The 6051-nt window shown below is 40.5% G+C and overlaps 1 pseudogene; it reads left to right on the top strand.

Annotated features, from left to right (window-relative positions):
- The first annotated feature begins 227 nt into the window (after positions 1–227).
- On the top strand, positions 228–958 carry LOC131408431 (large ribosomal subunit protein uL30-like; annotated as a pseudogene).
- The last annotated feature ends 5093 nt before the right edge of the window (positions 959–6051 follow it).

Below are 6051 nucleotides of genomic sequence, written 5' to 3'. Positions count from 1 at the left end.
CTTTTGAGATGAAATTGAAGGATGCATAGGATTTTGAAAGATAGAAAATGGGAGAAGACGTTCTAGGAGGCAAAAATTTGAGCAAAGACTGTGAAATGGTGTTCTGGGCTGAATTGTGTTCCCCAAAATTCGTATGTTGAAGCTTTAACCCCCAGTGCCTCAGAATGTGACTGTATTTGGAGATAGGACCTTTAAAGAGGTGATTAACCTCTTTTCCGGCTGGAACCATGGAGGGTGCAGAAGAGAGGAAAAAGAAGGTTCCTGCTGTGCCAAAAATATTTACAAAAAAGTGAAGGAATTTTGCAGAGCTGAAGATCAAGCACCTGAGAAAGAAGTTTGCCCAAAAGATGCTTCAAAAAGCAAGGAGGAAACTTATCTATGAAAAAGCTAAGCTCTGTCACAAGGAATATAGGCAGATGTACAGAACTGAGATTCAAATGGGTAGGAGGGCAAGAAAAGCTGGCAACTTCTGCATATCTGCAGAACCCAAATTGGCATTTGCCATCAGGATCAGCGGTATCAATGATGTGACCCCAAAGGTCCAAAAAGTGTTCACTTTCACCAGATCTTCAATGGCACCTTTGTTAAGCTCAATAAGGCTTCAGTTAGCATGCTGAGAATTGTGGAACCATATATTGCAAGGGGGTCCCGGAACCTGAAGGTAGTAAATGAACTGATCTACAAGGATGGTTATGGCAAAATCAAGAAGTGAATTTCCCTGACAGATAACACATTGATTGCTCAATCTCTTGGTAAATATGATGTTATTTGCATGGAGGATCTGATTCATGAGATTTATATTGTTGGGAAATTTTTCAAAGAAGCAAACAACTTCCTGTGGCCCTTCAAATTGTCTCCATGAGGTAGAGTGAAGAAAAAGACCACCCATTTTGTAGAAGGTGGAGATGCTGGCAACAGAGAAGACCAGATCAACAGGCTTGTTAGAATGATGAGCTAAGGTATCTACCATGATTATTTTTCTAATCTGGTCAGTAAATAAACAGTGACTGCTTTCAAATTGAAAAAAGAACAGGTGATAAAGTTAAAATGAAGCCATTAAGGTGGGGCCTTAAACCAATATGAGTGGTGTCCTTATAAGAAGAGTGAGAGACACCAGGGATGTGTGGGCACAGAGAAAAGGCCATGTGAGGACAAAGAGAGAAGGTGGTCATCTGCAAACCAAGAGGAGAGGCCTCAGAAGAAACCAAATCTGCCAGCACCTTGATCTTGGACCTCCAGCCTCCAGAACTGTGAGAAAATAAACGTCTGTTGTTGAAGCCACTCAGTGGATGGTATTTTGTTATGGTGGCCCCAGCTGACTAATGCAGGTGGCAAAGTACATCATCTTTGTGAGGAAGAGTCTGAAGTGGCCACAGTAACGAAAGGTCAGGAGGGATTACAGAGAGACAAAGTAGAAAAGACAGATAGGGCAGATCGTGGCAGCCTTGTGTATCATTAAAGATCAAATATTCAGATCAGCTATGAAGAGTAAGGAAGAAGGAAAAAAGAGATTTCTCATCTATTGTTCTTCACATCTTAGAAATACAGCAGAAGAGAATCTGCTGAGAATTTCTAACAATACTTTTCTTCCCTGGCCACTTGTAAACTTACGTCATCTAAGCAAATTTATGATTTTCCATATTCTAATTGGTGTCTTTCTTGCCCAGTTCTTTTTATTTCTTTCTTGATGCCATCCTCTGCCTTATTTTTGTATCCCAATTTTATTCTAAACCGTAACTTTCTGAGGATTATGCAATAGCAAAAGCACACTGCCTGCAACTTTGCTAAATAGAATATCAGAGCAAGGAGAACTTTCAGAGTGTCTTGTCTAGTCCTCTTAGTTCACAAATAAACAGAATGAGGCTCAGTGAGGGCAGGGATTCTGCCAAGGTCACACAGGAACACTTGCAGTCCAGTGGCCTTACTGCCCGTCCACTGTGCCCGGACCATCACCTGTTTGCCTGCTTACCTTGTTCCAGGGGCCCAATTTTTGCTAAGGTCAGAGCAGCTCCCAAGCCAGATGATCTTTTGTCTACATAGAGAGTATCATTTCCCTGTGCTCAGGAGGTGGGAGGGAACGTACAGAGAGGTTAGTGGCTGACCCAAGGTCACACACCCAACCCTGGCCAGCCCTCACACCGCACCCCTCAGCTCTCCACAGTTCACTGACACCTCCATTTTATTCACCTTGCAAGTAATTTCGGCGCGGAATTCTAGATGGGAAAACAGAAACAATGTCCCATTACCTTACCCATTTCCAAACCCTGACTGGCCAACTGCCATCCAAGAGGCCATCTGTGATCAAATGTAAGGTCCCTCTGTTCTACCTCCAGCTCTTGCTACCTGACAATAGATTAGAGCCATAGTCTGTCGAGAGTTGGAGCAGACCTTAGAAATTAATCTGTACTTTAGCCTCCAGCAAATTGTTTTTGAGGTTCTGCTTAAATATCAAATGACAAGCTACTAATTTCTTTATCAGGCAGTTTTCCTCATTTTCAGTCAATTGTTTTAAAATTGCCTGTCTAATGTAACCATTATAATCCAGGGACCTAGATGGTTCAGTCTCAGAGGGAATTTATGCTCAAAAAGTAGTCAATATTCAAAATAATGAGGAAGTAATTCCATTCTCCACTCAATAGCACTAAAAGGGACCCAAATGAAGGGTCCACAGGAATACGTAATTAAATCCTCTTTCTTCCTCCATCCTTTTCTCTCAATGGGCAGCTGCTGTTCCCTCACCATCCTCCCTCTCAAAATTTCTCCTCTGCTCCCACTAAGGCAGCTTTCCTTTCCTTCTCCCTTCCATTGCCTTTTCTCTCTCAGACCATTATATATAGATTGCCTTAGCATCTCTCTCAGCAAGAAAGACTCATTCCTTTTACAAGAGGGAGAAATTGATCTGGCAGTTGGGGGATTCTCTTTTGTGGGTTCTGCGAGTCTATGTGAATGTCTCCTAATTCCTAGCTACTGGTCCTGTTGAAGTGGCTTGACCCCAAAACCACTCTTCCACATGACAGCACTTGGAATATTTGACAAAAGGTTCATAAGCCTGTACCCATCCTCTTTTCTGTCCTCCAAACCAATCATGCCTGCTATGAAGTCATTTCCCCTCTAGGCCTTCATATGCTACATATGACATGAAAGTACTATGTACAACGGATTAAAAGAACAGACTTTGGCCTTGTTGTTAACAAATATTAATTAAGCACTCAAATATTAATTAAGCCAGTCATTGTTCTAGGTGCTGGGGATATTGTGACAAACAAAATCGCTACCCTACTCCTTAAGTTTACCTTCTGGTTGGGAGAAACTGAAAACTAATAAAGCAAATAAACATGTAAGATATTATATAGCGATAAAACTCTGAACAAATTAAAATAAAACATGAGATAGAAAGTTACTAGGCCTTGGGGTGGTTACTTTAGCAACAGAGCTCAGGAATGGCCTATGGAAGATGTGACCTTGGAGGTAAGACCTGAATAAGCTGAAAGTGGCAACCATGTGACAAACTGGAAGTCCAGGGCAAAGACCTTCAGGTGGTAACAGCTTGGCATATTCAAGAGGAAAGAACAGCGTTCCATGGGGTTAGAGTGCAGTGAATGAGGGAGAGAGCAGTGGCATATCACCTCACGGTAGGGAAGTCAAGGGCATAAGGATAAGCAGAATGCATTTTATTCCTTTTTTTAATGAGATATAATTGACATGTAACATTATATTACTTTTCAAGTGTACAACATAATGATTCAATATTTGTATTCTACAAAATGATCACCACAATTGATCTAGTTAACATCCATCATCACACATAGCTATAATTTTTTTTTCTTGTGATAAGAAATTTTAAGACCTACTCTCTTAGCATTTCCTTTTCAGTGAGCTGAAAAGCTGTCTGAGGATTTGAGCCAGGGAATGACATGACTGATTTTGTTTTTAAAAGCTCGCTTGGCTGCTATGTGGAGAACCAACCGATGGCAGGCAAGAGAGAAGGCCAAGACACCAGGTAGGAGTGGTCCAGGCGGAAAATGAGAGGATCTTCAATTAAATTTGTAGAAATGGGAATGATGAGCACAGTTCAGTTCTGCGATATGTTTTGAAGGTGGAGCCAAGGGGATCTTGGTTTCCCGGGTGAGCTGCCGTGGCTGCAGTACCCACCACGCCCACGCAACCTTCCTGAGGTCTTCTGTTGCAGCCTGACATCTGTGGCCTGCTGTTCCAGTAAAAACGCAAACATTCTCCTAGAACAAGCCACCAATTTTAGTTACATTTAAGTCTATACCTGTACTTAGAAAGTAAAGTTAGCCCCCAAAGAAGTCTAGTCTGAAAATACCTATCTCCTCCTACAACCCAGAAAATGTTTTATATGATTACAGAACAGTTGAGCTCCTTAAATCCCCAGTGGTTCCAACCTTCTACCACATATTTTGGTCCACTTTACATTGCATGACTAACTGCTACCTTGCTCATGGCCAGGTTTGGAACCCCAGAACACCAGGGCTGGTAGTTTGACTGCAGAGCTCGAGTGTTGTGGACATTTATGGATGACTCCTCAATATCGGTTCCGCTCAAGGTGATTAGTCTAAGCCAGGACAGGTGGTTCCATGCCCCTTGCTTATGATTGACTCTGAAATGTACAATGAGTCAAATGAGCATCTGTGCACGTGTGACCCATCTGACTAATAAAACGATAGAAGACATTCTTCTGGGGACTTCTATTAAAGGATTCATTATCTCTAGGAAGGAAACACAGAATGGGATAGCCTACCTCCTTCCTTTGAGTGTGATCATGTCTAGAGCTGAGGTCTGCAAATTTTGCAGCCATCTTTGAGCATGTAACCATCCATAAAATGAAGCATGTGCTGAAGATGACAGGATAAAAAGAAGGGAAAAATTTGGGTCCTTGGTGACATTATGAAGGCACTTATCAAAAATGCCTAGAATCTGCCATATCACTAGACTTCCAGTTTTGTGAGATAACAGATTTCCTTTTTGCTTAAGCCAGTTTGCACTATAGTTTTCGATAACATAAAGCCAAATTCATTCCATCAGGTATGTTGAGGTTCATTTTGTTTTTAATTCAGCTAATATTTATTGAGCACCCACTACGTGACATGCACTGTTCCAGGTGCTGGTAATACAGAGATGAATAAGACAACACTGCCTATTCTTGTGACACTTAATATTCTAATTTGAGGGGGCAGGAAGTAAGTAGAAATAAATGGGTGCGCTTAGATAACATCAAATGCTGTGAGAAAAATAAAGCAGGGTAAGGTGCTAGAGAATTACCGGAAACATCAGGGAGGAGAGCAAACGCTTTTAAAAAACTGTTAGACATATGCAGAAGTGTCAAGTACAGGGATGCTCATTACCACAATGTTTGTAATAGCAAAACTAATGACCTTTACTAGAAATAACCCGAATGTCCATCTACAGGGGCCTAATGGAATAAATTTTGGTACATTTATGTGATGGAATAGTATATAGTCAGTAAAAAGACTAGAGTATAAGAATATATGTTTCTATGACACTATCTTCAAGATATTAATAAAATAAAAAACTAGTTTTAGAATAGTATGTAGAGTGTTACCCCAATTCTTGGAATTAGAAAAAGGATAGATGGATATAAATATAGATATATTTTTGGATATAAGAAAGCTTATCAGTATTGTTTAGGAGAGTTAGAGAAAGAAGAGACTTTTATCATTTATTTAGTCCCTTTCTGTTCAGTTTTAGAATTTATTTTACCATGTGCATTTTTAATTTATGAAATACATACATGTTTTAAAAAAATTTAATATCTAAATTTTCTTCCAGGTAAATGTAAGTAAATATTATTGCTTAAGAGAAGTGGCTTTTGACATACATGACATCAGGGGAGAAGAACCTGGCTTTAAATAGGAACCAGGCAAAAATGAGGCCATCTGTTCTACCTAGTATCACCTGGCATACACTATCCCCACTGTCAGGGGTAAAAGCTACAGGAAAAGATTCTACCAGCAGAAGCTCTGCAACTACCAAGAGCAGCATTGTATGGGACCAGCTGCCAGGATTATC

This window comes from Diceros bicornis, chromosome 1, assembly GCF_020826845.1.
Source record: "Diceros bicornis minor isolate mBicDic1 chromosome 1, mDicBic1.mat.cur, whole genome shotgun sequence".
Lineage (NCBI taxonomy): Eukaryota > Metazoa > Chordata > Mammalia > Perissodactyla > Rhinocerotidae > Diceros > Diceros bicornis.
The sequence above is the reverse complement of the archived record's forward strand: the minus strand, read 5'-3'. Positions and strand labels throughout refer to the sequence as shown.